This window comes from Ambystoma mexicanum, chromosome 7q (genome assembly GCF_040938575.1).
Source record: "Ambystoma mexicanum isolate Mex_15411 chromosome 7q, UKY_AmexF1_1, whole genome shotgun sequence".
Classification (NCBI taxonomy): Eukaryota; Metazoa; Chordata; class Amphibia; order Caudata; family Ambystomatidae; genus Ambystoma; species Ambystoma mexicanum.
Window position 1 is genome coordinate 617,735,319 of NC_090941.1, and position 17,579 is coordinate 617,752,897.

Below are 17,579 nucleotides of genomic sequence, written 5' to 3' on the forward strand. Positions count from 1 at the left end.
ATCGCATTAAAAAGTTTAACCAGATACAGGACACAGATCAGAGGTTTCATAAGGTAGTAGTCCACTGGGATTTTTTTTTCCGGTCCCCGTGCTTTCCTGGGTTTTTGCAACAATAATGTCATTCTTACTTCCTCATGGGGTAGGATAAGCAGTATAGCCATTGTCCTTCCAGGACCTAAGGCATGCTCATCAGGCTCCTGACACGAAGCCCACTTAGTTCTATCCTCATGATATAAACCCTTAAAATGTTTTTGCCAAGCCGGTTCTGCAATACACACAACAAGCTATGATTGACGCGCCGTCCTTCTCCCACTAGTTTCCAAAATCCCTGGCTATCTTTAATCTTTATGGCAAACAAGTGGTTAGCCCATAGACATACATCATAATCGCTCTTTTTGGCCTCAATATGTTTCCTATACATCACCCTGGACTCCCGGAGTGCTCCCCATCCTCTAGTGACGACCTCCTTCGCTCTGTGGACCAATAGACCCTTTGCTTCTCTAAACTATCTGTCATACCAGGGATTTTGTCTGAAGACAAGCTTTCCCTACACTTTTAGCACTAATAACAAAATATTCCCCCAGGCCACATGTAATTGCAGCATGCATATGTATTATGGAGGCTGCCGAGCATCCCGCACCTGTTGATACAGATTCAAGCATTGGAAAAATACCACTGGAGGCTTCTGGCAATACTTTCGCGGTGTCGAGCTTAGCCCCCTTCACTACACGTCTCGCATGACCTTCATCTCTAAATACTTTAGCATCATTTGCTGTCATGATACCTTCTGCCTCGTTGTACACTCCTGATCATAGTAAGGTCTATAATGTTCTCATTGTGTAGTTAGTTTCATCATCCAGAAGGTCTTTCTTTAGAAGGGAGAAGCCTGCCACAGTTTTCCTCTCTACAGTAACTGTCTTCTGGCTATCACTGTGTTCCTGCTTCTTCCGGTCACAGAGCCCTGGTCTATTCCTTGCTGAGGGACACTGCAGAGAAAGTAAAACCGTTTCCCATTCTTCTAATCCAACAGGCTAGCAAATCCCCAGCTAAAGGGTATCGGGTAATAATGTCCCCATACATAATGTCCCCATACATAATGTCGCCGGGAAAAGCCATTGGCGACATTATATATGGTGACATTATGTATAGGGGGAACAGGTTTTGGGGATGTCCCCTGCTCCCATTAAAACAAAAAAACAGGGGTTGTGGGGCTGTCCCCCGCATGTTCAATGTAATAATGTCTCTGCAAAAAAAGGCGACGTTTTTGTCAGGGGACATTTTTGCAGGGACAGTATTACATGGAACCAGCTAAAGATAGCCATGGACACAGGGAGAATGCAATCTGTTTGTCCTCCATTTACAATTAGGACAATATGCGGAAGTGCTGGTTGCCTAATTACAGCGTGATTCTAACAACAGCTCCATTTCTGCAAGTGACTATGAACTGCAGAGTATAACACATCGAACAGTGCTGAACGAGAACTGACTTTTAGCGGGTTGGACTTAATGTATGTGCGCATATAACCATTGATAAAGCAAACGCGTAGACCCGCACTGCCTTCACAAATCTGGGCGCATCTCGGTGATCTGCGTGACTGGAACCTGAAACAGATCTGGGAAGCATAGCAGATTTCATGGAATTGCTCACTGCACTCTTTAGAACCCTCACTTAAATATAGGAATCCAAGCTACACATCTGTTTCATTTCACACACAGATTTATCTTCCTCTAATTCAAACACTTCAGCGCTGCGTTTGTGACTACTTAGCTGAAGTGTACCATTAATCAGGAGGTAGACTGGAAGAGTGATAATTACAGATAAACAAATACAATTAGATTAAGATGGAGCCACGAAGTAGGCAAGTAATTGTGGTGTGCACTCTACTTTTCTTTTATGGAGATTTGTGGAACATAGAGAATCTAATTGCTGCCGGCAATTTAGGAGAATAAACTTCCAGTGCGGAAATTCAAAAAGCACATGAAAGTAAACAAACACACCCACGTTAGCTTAAAATAAAGGGAGTAAAGGTAACTGCTTAAATAAGAAATTCCCAAAATCTAATCTGTTATAACCTTTTTGCACTATCAACGATGAGGGGAACTTTCCGTTAAATTGATGTAAGGGTGTAGCTATGCCTCTTGTTTAGCACTTAACAATCTGTTAGGGAGAATTCTCTGTATAGGCTAATTTCCCAAACCTAGTGAGTCCCCCGGCAGCTTTGCTGGATTTTTGGGGTTTATTTTTTTCTCCTGCTAAGAGTGAGACTCTTTTTCTCCCACTCTTACGCATGATTTGAGAATGTCCTTTTACTTTGTAATGTGTTTTATGGGCTATGGGGTCTTTTACTCCATAGGGTTTCATGTGTTTTTGGTAAGTGTGTTACACAACCCACCCTCAGTGCAGTAACACAGGGGTGTCATAGTGACCCCCAAACATAGACTCCATACCCTGGGACTGACTACTGTCTCCCAGGGCATGTAAAATCACCATTGACTTTACTAGTCTTAAATTGTGAACAGAACCAGTACAAACCATCATATAGTGGAAGTACTGGTAGGGGTAATTAGATTGCCCCTGGGTCTGTTTTTCGAGGGGGCGCTACGCAGTCCCCCCTCGTCAAGTTTCTGGCTGGTGGCAGTGGTTACCATGCAAAATATTCCACCGGAATATTTCCTATGGGATTTTCCCATTCATTTTTAAACGCACCACTTTTTTGGTGCAATGTTAAAGATACCGCCGGGTTATTTATTTAATATTTATTCCCCATTTATTCCCCAGTTGGGTCTTTTTGCCAGGACTCAGTTTTAAAATGGCATTTGTGTTCGCCTCTGTAACTCCAACCCAAGTCGAGCCCTTTGTTCCACTTTTGGCGGGCTTCTGCACAGAAGTCTCCAAACGTGGTGCCTCTCTGTCTGGGTTCACAGGATGTGTGGGAGGGGGGAATAGGCACCCTGGACTGAGTTGCCTCAGCAACTCAAGTCGCACACTTGTGTGATTGGCCCAGTGGTGAGCCGCCCGGCTCATCACTTAGCATGTTAAAGTGACAGCTAGGACTGGTGAATTGGGGTTTTCTGCATAAAAGCAGGGCTTTGGGGACTGGAACTTCAGAAGTCACTACAGGACCTAAAGAATCCAAAGAGGGAGAAGCTGAGCCGACCTGCAACGACAACACCACCGGTGGAGCCCTGCTGAACCGCCTCACCACTTCCCGACAACAGAGAAGATCTTCATCCTGGAGAGTCTTCTTCCTTTGAACTGGTGGGGTTAACCAGTGTGGTGAAAAGGGAAATCCCGCACCCTCCCTTTGGGCCAGCCCTGGGTGCTATAATCACTCCTAATCACCTTCCCACAAGTAAGTTTATACGAAGCACAATGAACTCAGTCTGGAAGAAACCCAATCACACAAAATATATGATGCTTGCATTTATTTCTATAATGTCTAATGAGAACTAAGCAGCAATTTACAATAATATGGGAATAAAAGTGCAAGCTGAATAATGCCAGTTATCAGTCACAGATGAATATGCAATTATCTTACGCTCCTATAAAATGTAGATGATCAGGTCAGATCACACCCGAGACCCTCGCTGCTACAGGTGCCTGGCACTCCACGAGAGAGGAGGGGAGGACTGGCCAAGGCCCCCACAGTTCTACACCAAAGCGGGGATGTGATGCTAGAAGTCTCAGCCCAGATAGTGCACGGCTGGTCGTCCAGGCACTGTTCCTCTTCGTGCGTGCGTTTCACCAAACAGCCCAGGATGAGTCCCTCTCTTACTGGCCCACGTATAGTTCTCTTATATGGGGATGTACGTCAATCACTATGACGTACCAGCTCTTTGAGAAGCTTCTGGGCTCATCCTTCCGGGCAGTAAACATGTTTTCGCCTGGAAAGTTACAAGACTGGAAACAGCCAGTCTTGGCTCACAGGCTTCGTGCACGTTGTTTTGGGGAAGGTCTGGCATTCTGTGTTATCAGTGCACCTGACTCGCAGAGCAAAGGCGAGCAAAGCTGTGCAAAGCTGTGCCTGGCTCCCAAGGGCTGCGTAGAGCTTCTTGCAAAGGCTAGATGTTTATGTCTTCATGAAGGGCCTTCGCAGTTAACCCCTTACAAGCATGTGGGCTCACCCAGTTCGAGAGGCCTGGCTGATTTCAGCATTTTCCTCCACGCTTCGAATAAGCTCTAATATACTCAAGATAGCTCAGTAGGCTAGTTCAAGTGCAGGTTACTGCAAGCGCCTAGAAGCTTATCATGACAACCAGTTTGCCTCTTTTCGCCTTCTCGTGGTCGAATCGCCCGTGCCAAGCACCCCGGCTGCCGGATAGCCACGCTTCACCACTACCGCGACTAAAAGTGTAGTACCTTTTAACCGAGAAACTCCGCGGCTGGTTTCTTCCCTGGCAGTGCAACGACCTCCAGCTTTCCTCCACGTCGAGATCTTCTCTTCCCCTGGACGAAGCACTGACTTGCTCCCACTGCCAGGAACAACTGCCCCCGCTGGAGCTTTCTCACCATTTCAGGTACTGTGTCCCGCCTGGTCTCCCTTGCAACAGACTGTACAATGTGTCCCGTAAATCTTTGACTCTCTATCCTGGGGTGACCTGGGACCTGTTAACTAACTTTTCTGAACTGATCCAACTCTTTTTGAACTATCTGCAAAGACTTTTAAAGTATAATTCAACTGTGTGATCTTGGGTGCATTCCGCCTTGCTCTCGCCAAGAGTGGGCCTGGCCTACGAACTTTCTTGCTCTACAGTAGACTATGCCTTTCTTGACTGGCTGTGGTTCTGGTATTGTGTGCTTTTCTAATTCTGCCTTTTCCCTCCCTTTTTAAATAATTATTGGAGTGCCATCTTGGTTAATCGCTCACCTCTGTATTTGATAATAAGTGGTGTTCTTTTCCTAAGACTTGTCGAATAATTAATCAGGGAGGTGTATATATTTCTAATGACTGTGTTTGAACTTGCTTGACATATTAGTGTCAGTGTATTTTTACAAGTGTGTTTTTAAATAAATAATTATATACTTTCATTCCAAAGCTCTGGTCAGTGTTTGCTTGTACTACTGTATTTTTTTGTACCTAATGTGTATACTCTATATACTGCCTAACTCTTCTTGAGAGAAGTCTGACTGCTCAGCCACAGCTACCAGGTAAATCTGGGTGGTACAGACTGCTACCAATTGGGTTTACTGCTAACACCTGTAGTCTTAAACTTTTTGCAGTGGTCCCTAAGGGAACTGCACAGGTTTCTGCCTAACACATCCTGATTGGGCAACTTCAAAGTGCTGTAATTTACAAAGTAAAACAGCACCTATATTAACTATATAGCGTTGAAAACACACATTGGGCCTCATCACGAGAAAGGTGCTGATGGAATGAAGGGGGGCGGTACGGGACCGGCCCCCTTCATTCCGTCAGGGCCGATTACGAGGTTCCCTTCGCAGGACCCGGATTAGACGCCTGGTAAAACCAGGCATCTTTTCTGGGTCCCGCGAGGGGAAGAGGGAAGTAACAACGGGACACGCATAATGTGCCCGTTGTTACCTCCCTCCCCATTCCCATTGAGCCCTATGGGGGCTCAATGGGAATGGGGAATGGTTCCTGCAAGGAGGACTTACCGGGTCCTCCTATGTCGGAGTAACCCGGTAAGTCCCCATTGCAGGAACCCGGTAAAGGAGGCCGATTTGGAGGCAGCCATGGAGCCTCAAAACTCGTAATGAGGCCCATTATCACAAAAAAACCTTAAGGGGCACAATACAAAGCATTAGTACCTGCTCTGAAAATCAGGGCAGAAAATTGGGCTTTACATTTTAAAGTGAAGTCCGACTGAATGCAAGCACCTAAATCATATAACAGTGATCAATAGTCATAATAGTCATAAAATACGAGATATTAGTACCCGACTGGGAATCCCTCACCTTCAATGCTGTTCGGCACTGTTCCGAACATTCCTTCCCTTTCTGTCCCCGGCAGTGGGAGGTGTGTGGCAGCCGCTCCGCTCCGAGCCACAAAATGGCTGGAGGCTGCCATCTTCCCCCACCGGGGACAGAGGTAAGTGTTGTCCACTCCCGCCCCCCCCCCCACAATCCACAGAATTCTCTCCCTGCCCTCCCAACCCCACTTATCTTCGTTTCTGTCCATTTCTGGAGCGGATGCGCTGGGAACACTTCTCTCCCCAGCGAGTCCGCTCCTGATCTGCGACAGGCCATCATAGAAAGGATGTTTTCCCTTCCCTGGTAGCCATTTTTTGACATTTTATTTTTCTGTTCCATGGGCCGGGGTACTAATAGCAACAGGCTCCTCCCAGGTAATACCCAGGGGCCTTCGTTAACTCTAACTGTAATTATGGGTCATGGGGCATTACCTGAATTAGTAATGCCCCCCCCAGCCCCCACTTAGAGTTTATTGCTTAAATATGCCTGTGCCTGTGCAAGAATAATATAACAGGCAGAGTAATATAACATGCATTAATGACTCTGTCAATAAAAAGACACATACACAGTTGTTAGGGCAAACCTTTAATTTTGGAATTCTCTGGACATGATTCATGGGTCTCCTAAACCTTTTTTTTTTTTGCTGCCTTCTACAGTGTTTTACTTGTTGGTTAGAGGGACTTCTACTGAAATCTCACTTTTACTGCATCTCTTTTTTGATTGTGTGCCCCAGTAGCCTATATGACCATGTTGTTCCCAGGGGGATTCCGTCACCCTGTAAGTGTGCTGTGAAGTAGGCAGGTGACAGCTGCATTTAGTATTGTTTCCACTAAGGCTTGTAACAATGCATCCTGCATTAATAGCCAAATTGGTCATTGTGGAAACTAATTAATGTTCTGTTAATCTTGTTCACAACTATTTTCTTTTGTTGCTCTCCTTTGTCTGTGAGGCAATGCTGTAGCCCTAAAATGGCTTTTTATGTTGACGAGGGCTCTCTCTGAGCCCACCCCTGCACCATCTAGAGTGGTTAAAACTGGGTAAGCCTGGTACTCTGATATGTACTACCAGATATGGTAGTACACATACTGTGTGGGCATGTCTGGTGATGTTAGGGCCAGTCTGTTTGGCTGGTTGCCGAAACCTTTGTGATTATGCCCATACTGTGATTGGAGGGCTGACACATGCAAGCCCTTGAATGATTGTGTTATCAGTTGTAGACCTTTTGCATTCCTCAGATTCTGACCTGAATTTCTCAAGTGGGCTGCTGCCGCAGAGTACCTGGTTAGGCCATATATGTTGGACCTGGCTCCTTTGTCCATGCCCTGGTTGCTCCAAAAGATGCTAGAAGCCCTTCCGGTGCTTTTCTTCATCTTCTGCACAGTCATCTTTGCTGGCTGAACTAGCACTCATACATTCAGACAATTTAGTGGTTGTTGCTGTGCTGATTCCCTGCAAAATCATCCTGGCCCAAGTTCCTCGAGGTGGGGAGTTATCTTGGCCTGGATGAGGGGGTGGTAACCACTAATCCAGCTCTGCTCTGTATTGTGCCATCCTGGTCATAGTGGGACTGTTTCTTGCTGTCTGTGACCAGAACCCATTAGTCGGGTAACTCTATCTCCCTGGCGCTTGCCCCACCACTTCTGCTGCTTCTGCCTGGTTAATTATCTGGGTAACCATACTCTTTTCATCGTTATGGGCTGTTTTTGTCTTATTTCCAAGTCCCTTGTTCTGGAGTGATTGATTGATTGATTGATTGAGTGATATGTTATTTATAATGCACCTTTAGACAAGTGTTTCAAGGCATAACCAAGCAAAGGGAAGGAACAAGAGAAAACAAGACAAACACTCTTACTAGGCCTAGTATCATTTAGATCATGCAAGTGTGCAGCCAGAAAGTGAAGGGGAAGGGTACGGGAAGGAAGTGCACCAAGAGCAGCACAGCCCTGAGTTAAGTGCAAGCAAGGGCTTTGCCTCCCAAGGAAACACACCCAGGTAGTGCAAGGTAGGATAGGCAGCAGTGCAGGAAGGCCAACAGTCAAGTGCAGTGGGACTGGACAGGGGCAGGGGCTGGTGTCCTGTATGACTCAGAGGAACACCAAGCATCCAGTTAGTATAGCATTGCAGGAGGAAGGGAAAGGTTAGCAGAGGAGAGGCAGAGAGAAGGAAGAGGAGAAGAGTAAGGTCTTGAGGAGCTCCCAGAATTTAAGGAGATCCATCTCAAGGCAGAGAGAGGCAGGGAAGCGGTTCCAGAGGGAAGCACCTGCAGAGGAAAGAGCTCTGACACCCAGTAGCTGCTTGAAGAGCCTCACCTGCAGAGAACTGGACATAGACGAGCAGAGGGCTTGGGTAGGAATGCAGTTAGGAAGAGAGCATTGGAGATGGTGAGGGCCCGGCCCCAGATAGCCTTGTGGACAATGCAGATGGTATTAAACTTGATCCTTGCAGCCACCGGGAGCCAGAGGAGGGATTTCCAGAGGCAGAGGGATGCAGTCCATGCGCTTGAGGCCCAGTATCAGTCTCGGGGTCCTTTTCTGTATTGGTTAGAGAGGGCGAAGGGTAGCGTTATGTATATTGAGAAAGAGGCTGTTGCAGTAGTCCACCCTAGAGAGAACCAGGGCTCTGGAGACAGTAAGCTTCTGGGGGAAGGTGAGAAAAGGAAGAATACCTCTAAGGAGGTGCAGCTGGAAATGGGAATTTCTGGCAAGGTCTGTGATGTGTGGAGAGAAAGAGAGAGTGGAGTCGAAGATAGCTCCAAGGTTTTTTGCCTCACAAGAGGGTGAGGGCAGAGGACCAAGGGAGGCTGGCCAGAGTGAGAGGGGAAATCGGGAACAGTAGTCTCCGTTTTACTTGCATTCAGGCACAGATAATTTGAGGTGCATCATGCCTGAATAGTGGATAGGCAGTCAGGGAGGAGGCGGAGGGTAGCCTGGAAGAAAGCTGCGTGTCATCCGCTTAACACTGAAAGTTAGAAGAAAAGGTAGAGATAAGGAGGGCCACAGGGGCCAAATAGACATTGAAAAACCAGGGGGAGAGGTTATAGCCCTGAGGAACACCAAATGTAGAGAGTGTGGTGGAGGAGAGGAATGACCCAAGTTGAACCTGGGAAGGAAGGTCCAAGAGGAAGGAGGGGAGCCACACCAGACCCTGATCCGTGATGTTCAAGGTATCGCAGAGACGAGTGATCAGGATGTTGTGGTTCACTGTGTCAAAAACAGAGGAAAGGTCAAGGAGAATGAGGACAGAGGAAGAGTTAGAGTCAAGGTTTGAGAACAAACCTTCACAGGTGTTCAGGATAGCAGTTTCCATGCACCTGACTGATCTGAAGCCAGACTGATGTTCATGGAGACAGCCAACAGATTCAGTGTGGAGGGTAAGCTGGGGGATAGCAAACTTCTCCAGGGGTTTTCCCAGGAAAGGAGTGATAGAGATCGAGCGATAGTTTGCCAGAATGAAGGGATCGGCAGAAGGCTTTTTTAGAAGGGTGCGTACAAGGGAGTGCTTGAGAAGGGATAGGGAAAACTCCAGTGGCGAAAGAGTGGTTGCAGAGATCGGCCAAGGCTGGAGAGAGTGAATCAATATTGTTCTCAATGGTTCTAGAGGGTCAGAGGCTCACCTGTTTGGATGAGACTTTCATAGATGGGACTAGTCTGGAAACCTCATCAGGTGTTACAGGAGAGAGGGAGGAAAGAAGGAGAGGAGAGGGGGAGGCTAAGACAGGCATGAGAGAGGTAGAGAGTTGGAGAGTAGAAGAGGAAAGTGAGGACAGGATGTCCTGGGTTTTAGTATTGAAATGAGAGGCCAGGGCTGAGCAGAGGGCCTGGGTATGAGTAGAAGAGGAAGATACTGCAGTAGGAGTGTCCAGCTCCTTGCTGATTTTGAATAGTTTGGCTGTTTTTAGGGGCTGCAGAGATGTGGGCTTGAATCTAGACACTCTTTTTAGAGAGGATGAGAGTCTGTATTGCCTTTTGTCGCCGGCAGTCCAGTTTGTCAGAGAGTGTACCTGAAGCTCCCCATTTCCATTCAGCTGCTCTGCACTTGCGTTTTAGAGCGGACAGATCAGAGTTATACCAAGAGTTGCATTTTCTGGCAGGCTTCCTGCGGATCTTCATGACAGGGGCAAGCATGTCCAGTGTATTAGAGATAGAAAGGTAAGGTTCAGAAAGGGCTGTGTCAGGATGGGAGTCAGCCGCAGGAGTAGGATGTGGAGAGAAAGTGATGGAAAAGGTGACTACTGACACTCGCTTCATTGTTCGAATGACCACCAAGGAAGGTGGCAGTGCTGGGTAAGCCTTTTCCAATGGGACATGAAGCTTCAAGTGAGAAGAAAGGAGAGAGTGGTCAGTCCAGGAGAGAGGAGTAATGAGAGGCTTAAAGAGGAGGAATTCTGAAGACATGAGAGCATCCAAGGTTTTCCCGGCAAAGTAAGTCGGGCCAGTGGGGAGAATGGATAGGTAGAGAGTCACAGAGGTTGCAGAAATGCCATGATGAGTCAAGGGAGTCCAGGTGGATGTTGAGATCCCCAAGGAAGAGAGATTGGAGGTAGAGGAAAGGAGAGATGCAGTGAGGTCAGTCCATTCAGAAAGGAAGAGGGTGACCTGGCCCGGTAGCCTGTAGAAGGTGACCAAGGTCAGAGAGAATCCAGGAGAGATAGAGAGCCTGCAGACCAGGCTTTCAAAGGAGGAGTAGGTTTGAGTGGGAATGATGGATGCATGAATCCACTCAGGAAAAATCAGGGCCCCTCAGCCTCTGGGCCTGTTGGGCCTGGGCTCAGAGAGGATCTTGTAGCCCTCAGGAAAGAGTGTGTCAAAACGTGTGACAGAGCTGGCCTTAAATCATGTCTCGGTGAGCACGAGTACATCTAGATCCAGGAGTTCAAAGAGGTGGCAGATGTCAGAAGAGTGTTTGACAGCAGAGCGAGAGTTGAGAGTAGGAATGTGGAGCAGTTGCCACTTCTGAATGACCTCCTGGGCGGGGCACAGGGGAGCGAGGACACAACAGAAGTGGCAGAGGAACCTTGGAGGTGGAGGCCGAGGGTGTCAAGGGTGCCAGGAGAGAGGCAGCTGGCAAGGGAGCCAAGGAGGTAGATGGCGAGGAACCTGAGGGGTAAAAGGAGGAGGAGGCGGAGGAGCACAAGAGGTCATGGATGGCGAGGGAGCCAGAGAGGTGGATACTGAGGGTGTCAAGGGAGCCAGGAGAGTGCCACCATTAATGGCAGAGGAGGAAAAAGGAGAGAGAACAGAGACAATATGAAGGGTCCATAGGTCTGGAGAGGGAGTGACAAAGAGGATGTCAGTGAGAGTCTGTCTGGAGGAAGAACTGATGTAGGTATCAGCGATGGGGAGGCGTGGGTTGGAGACCAGGATGTCCCTCTTGAACTTTTTCTTAACCGACTTAGTGAGAGGGATAGGATAAGAGATAGAGTAGCAGTTAGAGAAGATAAGGGAAATGGAAAGCACCATAGAGGGTGAGAGGTGAAGTACGAGGAAAAGGGAGCCAAGGAGAGAGGACGGATGCATAGCCCAGCGCCGTACAGCATGGATGTGCAGGGGGGCCACACAGTAGGGAACACACAGAAGGAGCAGACAGGTGCACTCACAGTACAAAGGTACTCCCAGCAGAGAGGGGACCTAGAAGTGGGAAAAGCCTAATGAGACACAGATTGCAGTACCACAGTTACCACAAAGCAAAACTAGATTTGACTTTCCTAGAAAGAGGGGAAAAAAGCCTAATTTTTAAACACAGCAGCAATGCAAGACACCCAGATTCAACTTTCCTATAAAAGGGAAAAAGGCCTCATTTTTAAACACAACAGCTATTCAAAAGCCACAGATGGAATTTTCCTAGAAGAGGGAAAAAGGCCTTGTTTTTAAACAAAGCAGCAATGCAAGACACCCAAATTCAACTTTCCTAGAAGAGGAAAACGGGCCTTGTTTTTAAACACAGCAGCAATGCACCACAGACGGATACAACTTTCCTAGAAGAGGGAAAAGGCCTAGTTTTTAAACACAGCAGCAATGCAAAACACACAGATGCAACTTTCCTAGAAGAGGGAAATTGCCTAGTTTTTAAACACAGCAGCAATGCAAGACACTCAGATTCAGCTTTCCTAGAAGAGGGAAAAGGGGCTAGTTTTTAAACACAGCAGCAATGTAAAGAATGAGACACGCCTGGGAGATTTGTGGGAAGGCCAAATAATAAAATTTACTGGAATGATTTGAGGTGGGAGGAATGGGTCGGTTTAGTGGGATGCAGTGTGTGCTGCCCCCCCACCCCCGACACATCTACCCGATTTGGCACAGCAGGTTGACGGCTGCAGATGTCTTGCTTCCCTCGAGGACATTGCCAGACACCACTGGAACTGATTACCAGTGTAGCTGTCCTTAGCCTCAGTGTCCTTGCCAGTGTCCTTTGCCAAGGGGCTGCCAGGCAGGGACTGCCTGTAAGGCTACCTGATAAGGGTACAGGGAAGCAGTACAAGGGGAGGGGGAAGCCAGTGCGGTGCAGAGTAGCAGCAAAAATGAATTAATTAATGAGAGGGTTGAAGCGCTGGAAAAAGCACTGCGGTGCAATAACGGTGATTAAATTAAGTTTGAGCACAATGGCTACAAACAGCGCAAGCACTAACCCCATCCACAAGGATCCAGCAAGAGTGAACGCAGCCTCTGGGGGTGAAGGCACACACACTGGGACGTGCCCGTTCTCCAATGGGAGGCAGTGGGCGGGAGGGAGGGAGGAGGGGGAAGAAACAGGTAAGCCGCGCAAGGAGAGGGGTAGCAGGAAGCCAGCCGCTGCGGCGCTGAGGAGTGCAGCAAAAAAGAATGTATTAATGAGAAGGTTGAAACCCTTGAACAAGCACTGAAGCGCAATAACACAGATTGAAAAGATGTACGTTTGAGCCCAATGGCTACAAACAGCGTGAGCACTTACCCCAGCTCCTAGTAAAATCATTTCTGTACTTAGCAGGCTATCCTACAGTCTCTGAGCTGGATCCATAGTGAATGGTACCACGAGTACTTGTTTTAAGGTCTTGGAGTCCTGATAATGTCTTTGCAATTGTTATCAGGGGTCGCCTGGGTCCGGGAGCAGTTGGGTCCCCCCCCCCACCTGCTCTACTCGGAATTATGATTCAATTGCATTGGTCACAATCCTGCTGTGCATCCATCCTTCTCTGGACTTTTGGGTTTTGAACCTTTAGCTGAAGCTTTTTAAGGGGTCCTACTGGTATTCCCTAGGGATTGGTTGCTTGCTTGGCCACACCTGGGGATAAATCTGGCCCTTACCTTCATTCCTCCTGTAACTAAAGCTTACCCACCAACCTTGCCCCATTAGTCCATATTTGAACTCCTGATAAGTGACTGAAAAAGGAAATTACCCGACTTTTGACATTTCTGTTGCTCCTCTCACCCCCAGGGTTTCAGGAACTTCTCATCAAAGCACTCACCTGTGATTTAGTAGGGAATTAAGTGTAATACAACACAGCATTTCCCATCATTTCCATACAATAACATAGCGTAACAGTAATCACTGTGGTGACATTGGTTCTGCTCTATTCTAGGGGTGAATTGACAACTATAGTTTGCTGCCCCTATATTCACCAACTCCATTAACTTAGCAGAGTACACTGTCAAGCTGGTATTAATGGTGCTACCTCTTTATTTGGGTAGCAATTGAAGAATTAGCCCATTTGCTTGGGCCATTTCGAGTGAATTCTTGCTGACATAAGCATGCTATCTTCAAAGAAAATCTAACGGCATGCCAGAATATTTATAATTCATTGAGTGACATCCATCTTGTCTGAAAAGACAAGAATAGCAGTCTGATGAATTCAACAAAGAACAATTCCATCCCACAATGTGGGATAAAAAACAACGATTTTGTAAATCCAGGTTTGTCGTGAAACATCTTTAGAAACAGAAACGATAAGCATTTAAAATAAAATGTGAAAATGCAATATCAATTCAACGAAGGGAAATCATGGTAGTCATATATTTGTATAAATTCAACATGTAAAAACATATGCAATTTGAGAACTCTTAGTTGAAAGGATAACTTAAGTTCACTTGCTATTTACTATGGCGGATCTGAGAACAGACACATGTTGAAGTTGAGTCAAGAGTTGAATGGCATATATTTCTTTGGAAAGGGAATGCACGTTTTAATACAAAAGTATGCTGATTTCTGATCAAGGCAAATGAAAGGCTGCATTCAAAATGATATGCATTGGAAGGTAGGGCAAATGAAAGAGAGCATGATTTGAGCCACTGATTTATAAGACCCTTTATAAGACCCTATTAGCTTAAACAAAACCTTCCACAAACTCTTAAACATTGGAAAAAGAGAAGTTTAATTGAAACATTTTAATTGTACCAAGATTTCCAACAGGGCATTTTTCATAATCCCACTGTTGTCCATCTCTGTGATGAGCTGCAAACACATTTCACAGACTCATTTATATGTTTGCTTCTGCACAAAATTTTGGAAGAAAGATTACGACTTATATCTGCAGAGGTGACTACCTCCTGCCCAATAGACTTAATCTCTAATGGCTATAACATGTAAGTACACACACGGGGAATGGGTTAACTTATTTTTGTCCACGCTTTTTGTGGAAAATTAGACATGAGCCCAGTGCCCACTGATAAATCCTTGAGACTTCTAGAACACTATGTGACCTGTGCAGAACAGGGCCCTGAAAAACTGGAATCCTGGTACTCGCTCATCAAATCCCCCTACTCAGCTTTCAGAATGGTCTTCTCATCCAGATATTTCTCTGTTCCTTGCATGCAAGTTGCACGAATTTTCCCTGTTAAATTATCCAAGTTGTAGGCATGCATAAATATATTGGGCCTCATTACACGGTAGGCGGTAGCCATGGGGCTATAAGCGCCATGGCTACTCCCTTACCGCATTCCGGGTCCGTGTTTCCAGAATAGGGACTTACCGGGTCATTCCGACCTTGGAGGACCCGGTAAGTCCCCATTCTGGGAATCATTCCCCATTCCCATTTGAGTCCCCATGGGGATAAATGGGAATGGGGAAGTAGCTAATAATGGTACCGCAATTTGCGGTACCGTTATTAACTCTGAAGTCCCTTAACGGGTCCCGTCCTTAACACCAGGTCAGACCTGACGTTAAGGAAGGGACCCGCTAAGGGACCTCGTAGTAGGGCGGTAAGGGATTACTTGCACCGGTGCCCTTACCAGTGCCGGTAATCCCTTACCGCCTACTGTTTAATGAGGCCCATTGTCTCTTTGTTTCTTAACTGTAGCGTTTGATTTTAAATATTCAGCTCACCCCCGACACATCAAAGGGCTTCTAAAGCAATGTAATTACATTGAATTACCTATTTGATTTGTCCAGTGTCTCTAATGAATATCATCCCAGTCCACCATTTAATTACTATTGGTGTAGGTGCTTGAAGACCATGTTGTGGGAGTTTGCAACTCAAACCTTTGCAAAACCCTGAAAGTAAAATCATGATCTTGGTATTTGTTCTCAAATAACCTTTTTAATTTATTTTTATATTTGGCGGTTGGCTTGAGTATCAAACGTTTCACCAATCATATAAAAGAAACACATTACATCATTATACTAGTTCACATGGTTGCAAAATGCAGCATCATAAAAGGTATAATAATACAATTTTCCAACAGATAAAATACATACAACTAAACATTTTCAATTGCCACACTTTTCGTACCCTTTTTATTACAGTTCTCAAATTTCACCACCCAACTGGGTGAGGGAAGCAGACCAAGTACATCTATACTTTTTAAGGGCTAGGATCAGTATTCCTTTACCCTAATCCCTGAAAGTGACATCATGATCTTGAAACTTAAATATCTATTTTCTTCTGTGTTCTGTAAATAGATTTGTGTTCCTGTCACACCTTGCTAAATAACATTCAAGCATTGATAAAAAAAATGCTGCTTCGAATGCACTACCTCTGCATTCTGTGAGCTACATAGAACCATGTTATCACCATATATTTGTGTATATATATATATAGCTTACCCACAATGGGCAGCTAAAGGAATATTCCTGTCCCTTTCTTTCCTCCTAGTGCTCTGTAACGATACACGAGATCAAATAGTTGGTTTTAAAGTTTTTGTGTTTTAAACAATTTTTTATGATGTTGGTAATGGTGTGTTTGCTTTGGAGCACATTTGTTGCTCTGCACTATTTTTTCTATACATACGGTAATGGGGGAGTAGAGAAGGGGAGAAGAAGAGCAAGGAGAGGCTAATTGGGAAGTAGATTTAACTAGAAAAACATAGTCTGCAAACTGGATATCGATTTACTAGTGTTGTTATGTACTTGGGGATAATCTTCCATTTATGGTTGGATATATCTAGAATGTTATCTCGATTTCAATTATTATGCTGGAATTGGGATTTCCCTTGCACTAAGTATTTCATTAAACAAATAGATAAACAAGTGACCAAGCAGAGATCTAATACTATAAATGATTATACCTGGGACACTAATATTATAGTGACTAAAAGACCTAACAGATTAAGGGTATGCTACAGAGATCCATGTTTTGGGGTTCTAGATACTCATTTATATCCTATTAAGGTAGTTATAGATGTTTTTAATTATGCACTAGTCACTTCAAAATCGGAAGAAATAAAGTAAAAAACTTGGGTGGTGAATATTCCATACCCCCCCCAGCTGCTAATGCACAACGCACTTTAAATTTACCTTTAGGAACAAAATGCTTATTCGCATGATTGTATGTCTGTTAGGCAAACTCACTAGGCAAAGATGTCTGCTATGGTTTTGCACTAAGTACAGATAAACAAGTGACCAAGCAGAGATCTAACACTATAAATGATTATACCTTGGACACTAATATTATAGTGACTAAAAGACCTAACAGATTAAGGGTGAGCTACAGAGATCCATGTTTTGGGATTTTAGATACTTATTTATACCCCACTAAGGTAGTTATAGATGTTTTTAATTATGCACTAGTCACTTTAAAATCGGAAGAAATAAAGTAAAAAACTTGGGTGGTGAATATTTCATACCCCCCCCCAGCTGCTAATGCACAACGCACTTTAAATTTACCTCTAGGAACAAAATGCTCATTCGCATAAATGTATGTCTGTTAGGCAAACTCACTAGGCAAAGATGTCTGCCATGGTTTAGGCACGTAATGCAGATCACTAAATGAGGCCTTCTTTGATTTCTATGTTGCCTGCCTGCCCACCCCCTCCTTTCCCTCTCTCCTCCTCCTAGTCTCATGTTTTAAAGTGGTGTATGGTGGAGAGGTTGTTTGTTGTGAAAAAGCGGCGAGTTGGCCGCGAAACGCGTCACGCCTCGAGTGTTGCACTTGGGAGGACCCACATTGGGGTCATACTTTCTACTTTCTGAAATGGATTTCCATGATTTTTAAATATTTTTTTCCCGTGTGGATCAATAAAAGAAGAAAATTAACAAAACGGAAAGCGGTTGGTGTGGAGTTTTATTCCCCCCCCCCCTCCTTCGTTTGCTGTTTGGTGGAAATTGGGCAAGCATGGCTTTATGGAGAGTGCAGCTCGACTTGGCTACCCTAAGGTAGAATTGATAATATATATATATATATATATATATTGTGTGTGACAGTTCTGAATACAAAAATATAATCCCATAAAGGTGTATT